The 12,484-nt window shown below is 39.7% G+C and overlaps 1 protein-coding gene across 8 annotated transcripts in view; it reads left to right on the top strand.

The window, feature by feature from the left end:
* Window positions 1–12,484, top strand: part of TCF20 (transcription factor 20) — a 133,906-nt gene that overhangs the window by 103,710 nt on the left and 17,712 nt on the right. The window contains exon 5 of one of the 8 annotated variants that reach the window (XR_008235752.1): window positions 8,165–8,323. The exons of the other annotated variants lie outside the window; for them this stretch is intronic. The gene's annotated coding sequence lies outside the window, so the exon portion shown is untranslated. The remainder of the gene's footprint in view (window positions 1–8,164; window positions 8,324–12,484) is intronic. 8 annotated transcript variants of the gene reach the window in all.

Below are 12,484 nucleotides of genomic sequence, written 5' to 3'. Positions count from 1 at the left end.
GTTGTGAAGATGAAATATGGCGCTAATTTCATCTAGGCTAAGATAGGGTTGTGAGAAGCCGTTCTTCTCCCTCACACCTCCCCTTCTGCCAGCACTACTGCTCTGTGACTGAACCAAGTCAGGTAGCTGATCTGGCCTGTAAATTCTCCCCACCCCCCCCTCGGCCCCCTCTCACCCCTGTCTCACCCCCCTGATTTTTATCAAGCTAATTTTTTGGCTGGACCGGCTTTCTTGACTCTTAGTGTCAGTACCAATACAGGGAAATGCCCCAGCTAGGGATAGGAGGGGGCAGCAGGTTGTGCAAGTACAAACTGATGTCTTAAAATGGTCTGGAAGTGAGTGGACTGGTCAAGACCATAACTTTGGATAGAAAGTTTTTCCAGAGTGATATTACTAATTACACAAACTAGTAAATTCAATAAAAGGTATATTTGAAAATGTGTCTAAGGTGGTTCTCAAATGTATATAGCTTTGCAGCATTTATTACTGATGTCAAGTGCAACCACCTAGTTGTCTAGACATATGAAAAGGTAGGGGGGTTTCCTTTTTATTATTACTACTACTACTACTATTATTATTATTATTACTATTATTCCATGATCTAGAAGCACTAGGACTGTATGCTCCCTCCCCTCCTCTGGCCTAACTTGCCAGACAGAGTAACCTAAAGCAGGCATTTCTCTTCGGTTAAAAGGACTAAAATAGCTGCACTTTCTTTTGAGAAATTCTGGCAGTGCTCACGGCATGACTTGAATCATGTAGATCTACTTAAGCTGTCTTCAGACTTGCCGAGCTGTTGGTAAAAGTAGACATAACAGTGTAGGATTTAGCGTAAAATACCAACCCTACTCAAGACAAAGACCGTGGTGAGTGGCAAAGCCCACCCAGGCCTCTGCACACTGCTGCTGCACTGTTTGTCAGCACCTGAGCTACCAGTGGTAAAAATAGATTGCGTATGTCTTCCTAAGGTCTGGTTGCACTATCGATTGTAGCATAAATACATATAAGTCTTATCTCAACTAGCTAATTGTTGTCTGTGTCCTAAGCTTTCCTTCTGTTTGAGAAAATACTAAAGGTTGTTGTTAAAAATTGGTTGTGCAGTCTTCACTTACTAGTGATTTTTTTTTTTTTCCTTTTTTCTGTTTCTAGCTCCTTGCATGTTTTGTTTTGATTTATGCTTAGGTCCCTTAGTTCTAACTCAGCTGTATGTTTGTCTTTTTCTCATGGTTTATCATTTCACAATATGTGGTGGTGTTGGTACGTTGCACTATACTGCTGTTACCTGCAACTTTTCTTGAACATTTGACTCCTTTATTCTTACTGAGAACTCATGCTTGCTAAGTTTCAGAAAGTTACTGATGGTTAAAGGAGACTGTCCAGCTTCATAAAAGACTTACTACTAAGGGAGGGGAAAAAGGAGGAGGGTGTCCTGGCATGAATTTCTGAAATGAGGACTTTCTCTAAAGGGCACTGCTGCTCAATGTGAAACTTAAAAGGAAAGTAAAAGGGGGGGGGGGAGATGGGAGGAGGGGGCACTGTGCTTGAGTTCAGGTTTGAGAGCTGTGAACCTTTCAGACTTTGTGCCTGCGCTGTCAAAAATTCCCTATGTGGCCTTTGACAACTCAGTTAATTATTCTGTAAAGCAGGCTTTAAAACCACTTATTTTGTGACCATTAAGACAAATTTGTAGGGTGCTTTGAAAATTAAAAGTACAGTATGTGCTTAAATTGTCAGATGTTCTTAATTAAATTGGAAGATTAGGGAGCTGATACAAGGTTGCATGTTTCAGTTGCATAGATGTAATGGGAGGAAGTTAAGTTTAAATTTTGTTCATGTATCATTTAGAGTCAGGTCCACAGAAGATAATAAAAATGCTTTGTTATGTGTTCATCTGATGTTAGCTTTCTCTTTTCTTGTAGAAAGTTAAAATGCTGAAGATCCTAACTTGAATGCACTGGTACTATTGTAAATTCATTATTATATTTAATTGTTAAGTGTTTTCTGGGGGAATAACTCTTCAAGTTTAAATTTAATCACTAAAATTTCAAGGTTGACGCAATGCATAACCTATGCTTTCCAGGAAACCAACAATTTTTTTTTAGATGTTAACTTTAGGAAATTGTTTAGGTTAGATTAGAAAAATTCCAATACCACATTATAGGTACATAAAACTATTTTATGATGTTTTAATGCAGTCTTAACTCCTATACTTAAATTTAATTATTCCTTCTTTGAAGTGTCACACTATTGCTGGGGAGAATAAGGATTCTTTACTGATGCCACATGGTACTATTCCTCTAAGCAGGAATCTGCAGAGGCAGTTCCTGGGGAACAGGAGTTTTGAATAGTTACCAATAAATTCAGTTTTCTGGACAAATAGCTTCAAGGATAATGCCAAAAGAAGAATTTTCTGTTCTGAGTCTCTGAAGCTGTGTAACAAAGACAACTTTACTGCTGACTTACACTTCTGCTTTTGGGCTAGTGCCTTCAGGAGATGGAGGAATAAGAAGTGAGAAGAGGGTGTGGCTGTGTAAAATAAATCAAAAACAAAACAAAAATGCCTATATCCTTCAATTTTTGCCTCAGGTGAAAAAAGATTGAAATTTCTCTTTGATCTTGCAGTGACTTATTTCTAGTACTCTATGGCTCATATCAGTCCTTTATATCTTAGTGTAGATTGATCTAGATTTATAAAAACTGAAGATGTGGCTTGCAAATTGTTAGATAATATTATTTCCTTTACCACAATTCAGCAGTGTTCTGAGCCCAAAAGATCTTCATTACTTTTTTTCCCTCCAGATCTGGGGCGGACCACACAGTTCCTTAATCCTTAGACAGAGGAAGTTCTTCCCCCAGGAGAACAACATTAAGTCTGTACTTTAAGGAAACTACTGACACTATCTCAGCTGCTTTGTAATATCCGGCTGGAATGCCATCCGGCCTTGGACTTCTGCTGCTATTTATATTTGCTGCCGCTTCGAAACTGCTGCTAGCTCAAATGAAGTTTTCCTGTGTCGTGTGTCTCTGGCAAGCCTACTGACCCTAGATATTTTTGAATAAATTCAGTTTAGAATTCATGAAAAGTAGCTATTATTGTAATGGGCAGTTTAAGCAGCACATATATCATTATGGTTTGTGGTTTTTTTCCTGATCGTTATTGAATCGTGAAATAACATATTCCTCTTTAAACCCATTCAAATTTTTGGCCAGCAAATGTTATTTTACATAGAGCACCTCCTCTGTATCTGAGGTAATTTCATCAATGTGTGTTACTAATTTGTTTAGCTTTCCTCAGCTGTGTTTCATTATTTATTGCTGTAGTTCATGAGCTTGTATCTTTAAAAAAAAAATTTTTTTTTTAAATACTGATGTGTTACTTGACAGCTTATCACTAGAGAGAGATGTATTGACTTGCAGGCATTTCTCCTTCCGCAAGCACTGCACTTTTACCTCTTCTCTTGGATTCATTTCACCTGCTGTTGTTGCTCATCTTTGGCTGCTTTTCCTGGGTGGTAGCAACAGCCAGCAGTGACCTCAGGAATACTTGTGTGCACTTTGCGACTCCTTACTATAGCTCTGCCGCCAACCACTGCTTCAGGGGCCTTCTGGAGGAGCTGTCTTCTTCTTGTCGTTCTCTCTTTAACAGTATTGAGTAGTATTTTTATTTGCTACCCTTTTTCTGGAGAGACAAGTTGTTCATTTTCCAGTAAGATGAGCATTGTACCTTTTTCACCTAACCTTACTTGCAGTGGAATGTATTTTGACTGCGCAATAGGAGCAGCTCTTTAGACCTTAATTTAAGAATTGGTGTTCTTATTAATGAGTAAACGTCCATTTGGAATACTGTTGCCAAAAATTTTTTTCTAAACTATCACTTTCACATACCTACTTCTTTCACATTTGTCTGCCAGCTTCCTCTTTTCTTATGCCTCAAACATAAGTTACTTGTCATTATTTTATCTGCCTTCATCCTGCTTCTTTTTCTTCTTTCAGTTTCAAGAACTTATGATCTACTTCCAATCAGTGCATCCTGGCTAATTTTATAATTTCCTAAACGAAGTGCCTCACTTTCCAGACCTGAACGTTTACCTTTGTTTTCCTTCACCCATTTCTTCAAAGCCCTTCTTGTCTGGGATTTCTGCTGAACAATTGGATATGCTTAGCCTGCTGCTGTGATGGACTCTGCCCAACACTGCTGGCTCAGTCTCACCATTCCTATTTCATCCCTTTGCATCCACCAACGCTTTGTTCTGTATTACCAAAGTAACTTGCACAGTGTGACTGGGTTTATGACGAGGACTTGCACAGATTATTAGAAATAATGACAAATGGTTTATTTCTGTCGTGTTACAAGTCTTTGAGTTGTTGGCAGGGGTGGACTTGTGCTGCACCCTTTTTCCTGCCAAGTTGTGTAAGTATTTAATATCTTGTAAAAATCTTTTCCATTTACAGTTTGCCTTGCTCAAAAGCATTTCCTTATTTTTAAGCCTTTACAAAGGTTTTGTTTCTGCTGAATCCACTGCCCCTAATAACATAGTGATTGTGTCCTTAATGAGCTAGATTTTTTTTTTTCTTTGAGCCTTTTCGTAAATACTAAGCATCATCTCCTTTGTTTCTTTGACTAGAGAAAAACTGTTTCTGCAGGTTGCCTCTTGAAAACAAATTCCTTGAGTTTATTGCGTTTTCTTGTTTATGTCAGTTTTTTCCTTTTTTATGTCACTCCAGTCATTAATATTCAAAGGTATTGCTTTATAGGGGAGAGCTTTTGGTAATTATTTAATTTCTCCGAAAACTCTTCCCTTACGGCAGTGATGTTGCTTTGTTTTAAGGCAACTGCATGCTGTTGTTTTATACTGTACCTGGTAGACCTTGCGCTAAATAGAAATTCACCATATATTTGGGTATTTCCTGTAATCAGTACCCAGGATGGTTGGGAAAGAAATCTAGTACTGGCAGAAAATCCAACTGAAGTAAATGCTCGCTCTTGCTGACTGTGCTGTTCCTATAACTCTGTATGTCCTTATCACATAATCACTGCTTGAAAATTTGAATTTCTTTTTCCTCTTTTAAGTCTGCTCTTCTATCTTTCAGACCTTTTTGTAACTAAATTGCACTTATTGTTGCACGTTTAATTCCCCAAATGAATAGCCAAGATAACATAAACTGTATAATTTTTTCTGCTAGACTTGCATACTTTAGCAAAATCAAATCCCTATACTTATAAGTGGTTGTCTGAAATGTTTCTCTCATTCAGGGTGGCTCTTTGTCATCAAAGGAAACAAGATTTACACATTTCTTGTCTTCTTGGACTTGGTAGTCTACATATTACTTTAATATTCCTTTTAAAATATGAAATGGCTATGAAAGTGTGTACTTAGCCTGCTTAATTTGAAATTAAACATGCTTTTTCATTACCATTTAAAGTTACTGGGTTTTGTTAATTTTGCTAAATCTGTTTTAGTCAATCATCGGTTTACTCTTGAAGTATCTAACCTCTGTTCTGGTTCAGTTATGCTTGGTTCTTACTTCATTTGGGTTTTTTCTCTTTCCATTGTTTGAAAGGCGGGGAGGGTTCATCCTCCGCCATGACTTTCTCAGATTTTCACCAGTCTCGTCTCCTGGAGTATGATCATACACATCTAAGCCTTTGATCACTCCACCGAGTGAATGAAACACTTAGCCTTGTATGGAATAGTGAACATTAATTTATTGCTTAAATCAAATTTTAACCCTTTTATATAGTGTTACAGTTTAGCTTAGCCTTCCTATTATGGAGATAAGACTGAAGAGTCTGAAAAACTTGTAACCTAACAGTATAATTTTCTGGGTGCCTACATTCTTTTTAATGATCATGGGGTGTTTTTGTTGTTAATTGTGGAATTTCACAGTCAAATCTCTTGGTCTACAAAAGAACTGCCATTCCAGGCAGGTGCAAAAGTATGTTTTGTTGTGGTGTCCAGCCTCCAGCAACAGCCAGGAGCAGTTATCTTTGGAGACCTGTAGTAAGCCAGGCATGTACAGAGTGCTGCTTGGATATTTTCTCCATCCTTTCAGCAATTGGAAGCTTTAGAGTAGTCTCTTTCGCATCACGGTGTTTAACAAGCAGTGGCATACCTATCCTTGATGAATTTGTCAAACCTGTTTTTGAACTCACTTATCTTTTGGCCAGTGCAGCATTCTTTGGCAATGACTTTTATAGTTTAATTATTTGTTGTGTGAAAAAAAGCAGATTTATTTTAAATTTAAACCTGTTATTTGCTCTTCCTTCTTGGAAATGGCTAAGAATCATTCCCTTATGCACACCATATTTGATTTTGTAGATCTCAATCCCCCTTCAGTTACCTTTTTTCCCAGAATACTTAGTCTTTTCTCATATGGAAGCTCTTTATGTTCCTAGTTATCTCTGTGGTCTATCTGTTTGGGTTTTTTTTTCTGATCTGTTGTATTCCTTTATTAATAGGGTGACCAGGACCACACACCTGATAAGATGTCAGGATACTACAAGAGTAACAGATAGATATAATGAAGATTTGGGTTTCATTATCGATTTCCTAATAACTTCTTACGTTTGGGCTGTCTTTTTTTGTGGTTGCAGGGACTGCATGACGCTTCTGTCCAGGATGACTACTAATACCTTCCCATGAGTAGTAAAAGCTAATTTAGAGTCTGTCATCATGTATAAGCATAGGTGAAAATATTTTCTTCATGTGTATCACTTTGCACTTAACAACATTAATTTTAATCTTCATTTTATCATATAGTTATCAAGGATTGTGAGATTGGTTTGCAGCTCTACAATCAGTTTGAGATCTGACTACCTTGGATAATTTTACAAACTTCACAAGTTTTCACACCTTATTGTTCACCCCCCTTTTCAAGAGTCTCTATAAGTACAGTTGAATAGCTTAAGTGACTGCATAGGACCTTAGAAATTTTTGCTGGCAAACCGTTCCTTATCAAAACTAACCATTTATTTCTGGGTTTGTTACTTTCTCTTTTTCCTTCGAGTTGAGGGAAATAGAATGCTTTGTTCTTCATTTCAAGTGCTTCTGTTGTACTTTAATCAGTTTTGCACGTATTGAATAGGATTTCCCTTTTTTAAGATATTTTTCAGTTCTTGTATTTCTCTATTGTGGTTTTGGGGGGGGGGGTTTGTTTTTGGGGTTTTTTTTTTCCATGCCATCCATTTTGGGCTGCAGCTTCCCTTTGTGCTTCAGCAGCCTGTGCAGCACTGCAGTTCTGACTTTTTACTGTTTCCTAATGCAGCTTTATTAGTATAGCATCTTCCAGATCATTGATTTGTCTGTTTGCTGAAATCTTGGAATCTAAATTTGTCCTTAGTTCCTTGACTTGAAGATAGCTGCCCAATTTTACTTCAGTGACTATTTTCCTTTATTATTACTTGATTTGCTTGCTGCAGGAGTATATCGTCACTGGCAAGAGATACCTTTTAATAATGCAAGTTTAAAGGATTTTTATCTTTTTAATTATGGGGTTAATTTTTCTGATATTCTATGCCTGGTTTTTGGAGAACTTGTTTGGCAGGAAATGGAAACTAATAATTCTGTATCCTTCAGTACTGGTTGTTATCTCTAGTCCCAGTCACATAAGCAATTTTTTTGATTAACCAGTATCTGCACATCAGAGTCAAAGTGCTGTTTTCCTCTCCTGTTTCCTAAAAATGTCTGCCCACCCTGCTCTTTTTTCATCTCAGTCCCTTTTTGCAGCAGTCTTACAAAATCATGTATTCCTTTCTCCTATAACCAACAGTACAAATATTTTTTTAGTTTTCCTTGTGGCTTGTTGGAGTAAGTTGTCTCTCTGCATCCCGCTTTCCAGGAAAGAGAATGCGGCTGCCTGCTGCTTCTGTTGCCCTTTCGCCTGGATATTAAATCTGAGCCTCTGCCTAGCCTGCCAACTGTTTAATCAGAAATAGTCAGAAGGCCCTCCTTCCTAATATTGCAGCTGACTCTGAAATCCTCATTATCTTACATCTGCATTTATGCAGCGCAATTATACAGAAGCAATTATTTTCCTAAAAGCTTATAATTTAAACAGATGAAGGAGAAAGTATGAAAAATGCATATAACATGTGAAGTGAAGACTTATACCTGTATAATTAATGCCACATATATTTCATTTCTTGCTTGCTTTTCTTTTTTAGGAACCTTTAGTTGTTGCTTTCCATTTTATTCCGTTTATGCATTCTTGACACTGGTATGCAAGAAGGGGAAAAACAAGGAGATACCTAGAAAGCAAAGCAAAGGAAAAACTGGTCCTTGGAAGAGAGGAAGTTAGAATGAGGCCTGAGTGTGGGGCGCAGGTGAGCAAACTGAAAGAAGCAACTGATCAGCAAGAAAAGACTGTTTGAATTATAGACAGTAGAAAATATGATACAGTTGCATCTGTTGTGAATGTCCTCGTTTAAACTGCTTTGGTAATTGTTCCACAAGAAAGATTGTGGAGGAATCATCTGAAAATACCTTATATTAGTGTTAGGCAGCAGCAGTTAATTTCTGCTTCTAAGCAACTGTTCCTGCTGCTGCCCAGAATATGTTGGAAGGGCTAGTCTGGCAGCTCCCATCCTTCCACCAGCAAAACCCTGTCCACTGCGGGATTCCAGTACTCGTAGACAAAGACATTATCTCTGTCAGCGCAAAGCCAAAGAGAAAAGTCAAGGTGTGTGTTTTACTTGGGCAGCTTGGGGCACTTCTTTTCACAAGCCTAAGCTTGTGCTTGGTTGGGGAGGAGGAAGGTGGGTAGCTCAGGACATGTTTATGTTATAACACCTGTGTGGATTTTGGGTACAAATCTGGGGGAGGCAAAAAAGGTACCCAAAAACCACACTCCTATTTATTACATTTAGACCAGTGTGCTCTCAGAAGAGTTTACTCTTGTAGTAATGAAGGAATACAAACCGCAGGGGAAAATAACCCTTAAAGCAAAAGTAATATAGCTAGTGGATGGTTTAGTATTTTGAATGAATCAGACCGGCTCTGCTGCTGCTGTGATAGCTGTCCCCCGACTGTTCACACTTCCAGGTTGGGTGTTACTTCATTTTGGTAGACAGAGAATGATGAGCTGTAGCGAGGAAGAAATGGGCTGCTAATAGCGTGGAGAGGTAGAGACAATGTATCTGGCTTTAATACTATTGATAATTTAGTTCAAGGGATGGAGTGTCTCTTCTAAATGGCACTTTTCAGTCTCTCCAGCCTATTCTAAGTGAGATATATGTGCCTTGTGGCCAGAGATGAATTGTGGAGATAGGACCTCTGAATCAATCTTTGCTGTGTGGTCTTTTTTTTCCTTCCTTTTTTTTTCCTTCCTTTTTTTTCCTTCCCTTTTTTCCTTCCCTTTTTTCCTTCCCTTTTTTTCCTTCCCTTTTTTTCCTTCCCTTTTTTTCCTTCCCTTTTTTTCCTTCCCTTTTTTTCCTTCCCTTTTTTTCCTTCCCTTTTTTTCCTTCCCTTTTTTTCCTTCCCTTTTTTTCCTTCCCTTTTTTTCCTTCCCTTTTTTTCCTTCCCTTTTTTTCCTTCCCTTTTTTTCCTTCCCTTTTTTTCCTTCCCTTTTTTTCCTTCCTTTTTTTTTTCCTTCCTTTTTTTTCCTTCCTTTTTTTCTTCCTGTTTTTCCCTTCCTGTTTTTCCCTTCCTGTTTTTCCCTTCCCCTGTTTTTCCCTTCCCCTGTTTTTCCCTTCCCCTGTTTTTCCCTTCCCCTGTTTTTCCCTTCCCCTGTTTTTCCCTTCCCCTGTTTTTCCCTTCCCCTGTTTTTCCCTTCCCCTGTTTTTCCCTTCCCCTGTTTTTCCCTTCCCGTTTTTCCCTTCCCCTGTTTTTCCCTTCCCCTGTTTTTCCCTTCCCCTGTTTTTCCCTTCCCCTGTTTTTCCCTTCCCCTGTTTTTCCCTTCCCCTGTTTTTCCCTTCCCCTGTTTTTCCCTTCCCCTGTTTTTCCCTTCCCCTGTTTTTCCCTTCCCCTGTTTTTCCCTTCCCCTGTTTTTCCCTTCCCCTGTTTTTCCCTTCCCCTGTTTTTCCCTTCCCCTGTTTTTCCCTTCCCCTGTTTTTCCCTTCCCCTGTTTTTCCCTTCCCCTGTTTTTCCCTTCCCCTGTTTTTCCCTTCCCCTGTTTTTCCCTTCCCCTGTTTTTCCCTTCCCCTGTTTTTCCCTTCCCCTGTTTTTCCCTTCCCCTGTTTTTCCCTTCCCCTGTTTTTCCCTTCCCCTGTTTTTCCCTTCCCCTGTTTTTCCCTTCCCCTGTTTTTCCCTTCCCCTGTTTTTCCCTTCCCCTGTTTTTCCCTTCCCCTGTTTTTCCCTTCCCCTGTTTTTCCCTTCCCCTGTTTTTCCCTTCCCCTGTTTTTCCCTTCCCCTGTTTTTCCCTTCCCCTGTTTTTCCCTTCCCCTGTTTTTCCCTTCCCCTGTTTTTCCCTTCCCCTGTTTTTCCCTTCCCCTGTTTTTCCCTTCCCCTGTTTTTCCCTTCCCCTGTTTTTCCCTTCCCCTGTTTTTCCCTTCCCCTGTTTTTCCCTTCCCCTGTTTTTCCCTTCCCCTGTTTTTCCCTTCCCCTGTTTTTCCCTTCCCCTGTTTTTCCCTTCCCCTGTTTTTCCCTTCCCCTGTTTTTCCCTTCCCCTGTTTTTCCCTTCCCCTGTTTTTCCCTTCCCCTGTTTTTCCCTTCCCCTGTTTTTCCCTTCCCCTGTTTTTCCCTTCCCCTGTTTTTCCCTTCCCCTGTTTTTCCCTTCCCCTGTTTTTCCCTTCCCCTGTTTTTCCCTTCCCCTGTTTTTCCCTTCCCCTGTTTTTCCCTTCCCCTGTTTTTCCCTTCCCCTGTTTTTCCCTTCCCCTGTTTTTCCCTTCCCCTGTTTTTCCCTTCCCCTGTTTTTCCCTTCCCCTGTTTTTCCCTTCCCCTGTTTTTCCCTTCCCCTGTTTTTCCCTTCCCCTGTTTTTCCCTTCCCCTGTTTTTCCCTTCCCCTGTTTTTCCCTTCCCCTGTTTTTCCCTTCCCCTGTTTTTCCCTTCCCCTGTTTTTCCCTTCCCCTGTTTTTCCCTTCCCCTGTTTTTCCCTTCCCCTGTTTTTCCCTTCCCCTGTTTTCCTACCTTTTTTTTTTTTTTTTTTTTTTTAATTTAAGCCAGGAGTTGGTTAGATGCCTGGCAATGATTACTATCCATTGACACCTCCCATTGGGAGCACACTGCAAGTACCAGCCTTCAGCTCTTTCAAGCAGGGGAGGTTAAGCAGGCTGCTTACTGAGCAAAAGGAATTTCTTTTCCCATGAGAGCTCGAGTGCTGTTTCCCTGGCTAAGAATGCTATAATTCCTTTACAAGTGACAAGCAGGCTGCTACCATCTGCTGGTGAATGGCTGCAGGATGGTGGAGTTTGGGTGAAAATTTGCTCATGGACCAAAGAGAACAATGAGTGGTCATTAAGCCCAATTCATACATTTCTTGTATGAAGTTCTGTGATTTTATTTTGGTTTTAGAATGTTTTCTAATTGTAGTGTACATCTTTTATTTTCTTTTTGTTTTGAAACATAAATACGTAAGTGTCCTAACCAAAACCACAAAAATTACCAGCAGGATCTATGCATCTTTTTATCTTTTAAGCCACAGCAGTGATGTCTTGCAAAAGACTGACACCATCCAGAAATTTTTTAATCACTTTATTCTGTCTTTATAGAAACACCTTGGATATATTTGGAAACCACGTGGCATTACATGATGATAGTCTTTTTCAAAGATTGATAGACTCGTAAGTTGTTTTAGAACCATACAGCTTTGTAGGGTGTCTGCTTTGTTCAGGCACTCTGTGGTGCGTCAGGAAGGAAGAACTCAAAAGAGAAGAGTAGTTATTGTGTATGTGGTTCCCCCAGCTTCCCCTGAAAGAAGCAGATGGTCGGGGGTCCCAGGAGGTAGAAGAAATGGGGCCATTAGACTGTCAGTGGCTTGTGAAAAGCAGAAGCATCTGCCAGAATGGAGACTTGTTCAGCAGCAGGGGAGCCAGCAGCAGCAGATGATCTCTGCCTTGAGCAGTCAATGGTATAGTAGTCCACTGGGGAATTGCTGTTGTGGGCGTAGCTGCAGGTAACCTTGGTAATAATCTGGTTGGTGTGGCAGACTAAAAAGAGGGGAAATAAAGGCTTGATGCTCATGCTCTGGCATTTTAACTACCCACTTTTCCTGTTAATCAGTCCTAACTACAACCGATTTGAAAGTACTCCATACCCATTCTCAGGCAAACGCTACAGGCATACTTAAAATTCGTCAAAATGCCTGTCGTGTTTCTGCTGCAAGTTTCAGAATAGCAAGATGAACCGCGCTAGATGCAGCAAAGAGTAAGTTCAAAGACGAAATCAACATTTGGAAAAGTATCACAAATTTCGCTAGGGGTCTTCTTGTTTTCGGTTTTATCACACAACCCACTCTTTTAAGACATGCGTTTTTAGTGTTAAATATTTTACACAGCTGCAGTTTAATCTCTGCTCCTGTAGTTCTTATGCTCTTATTGACTGCTCTGTAC

This window comes from Harpia harpyja, chromosome 6, assembly GCF_026419915.1.
Source record: "Harpia harpyja isolate bHarHar1 chromosome 6, bHarHar1 primary haplotype, whole genome shotgun sequence".
NCBI classification, from domain to species: Eukaryota; Metazoa; Chordata; class Aves; order Accipitriformes; family Accipitridae; genus Harpia; species Harpia harpyja.
This window is presented reverse-complemented; position numbering and strand designations above follow the sequence as displayed.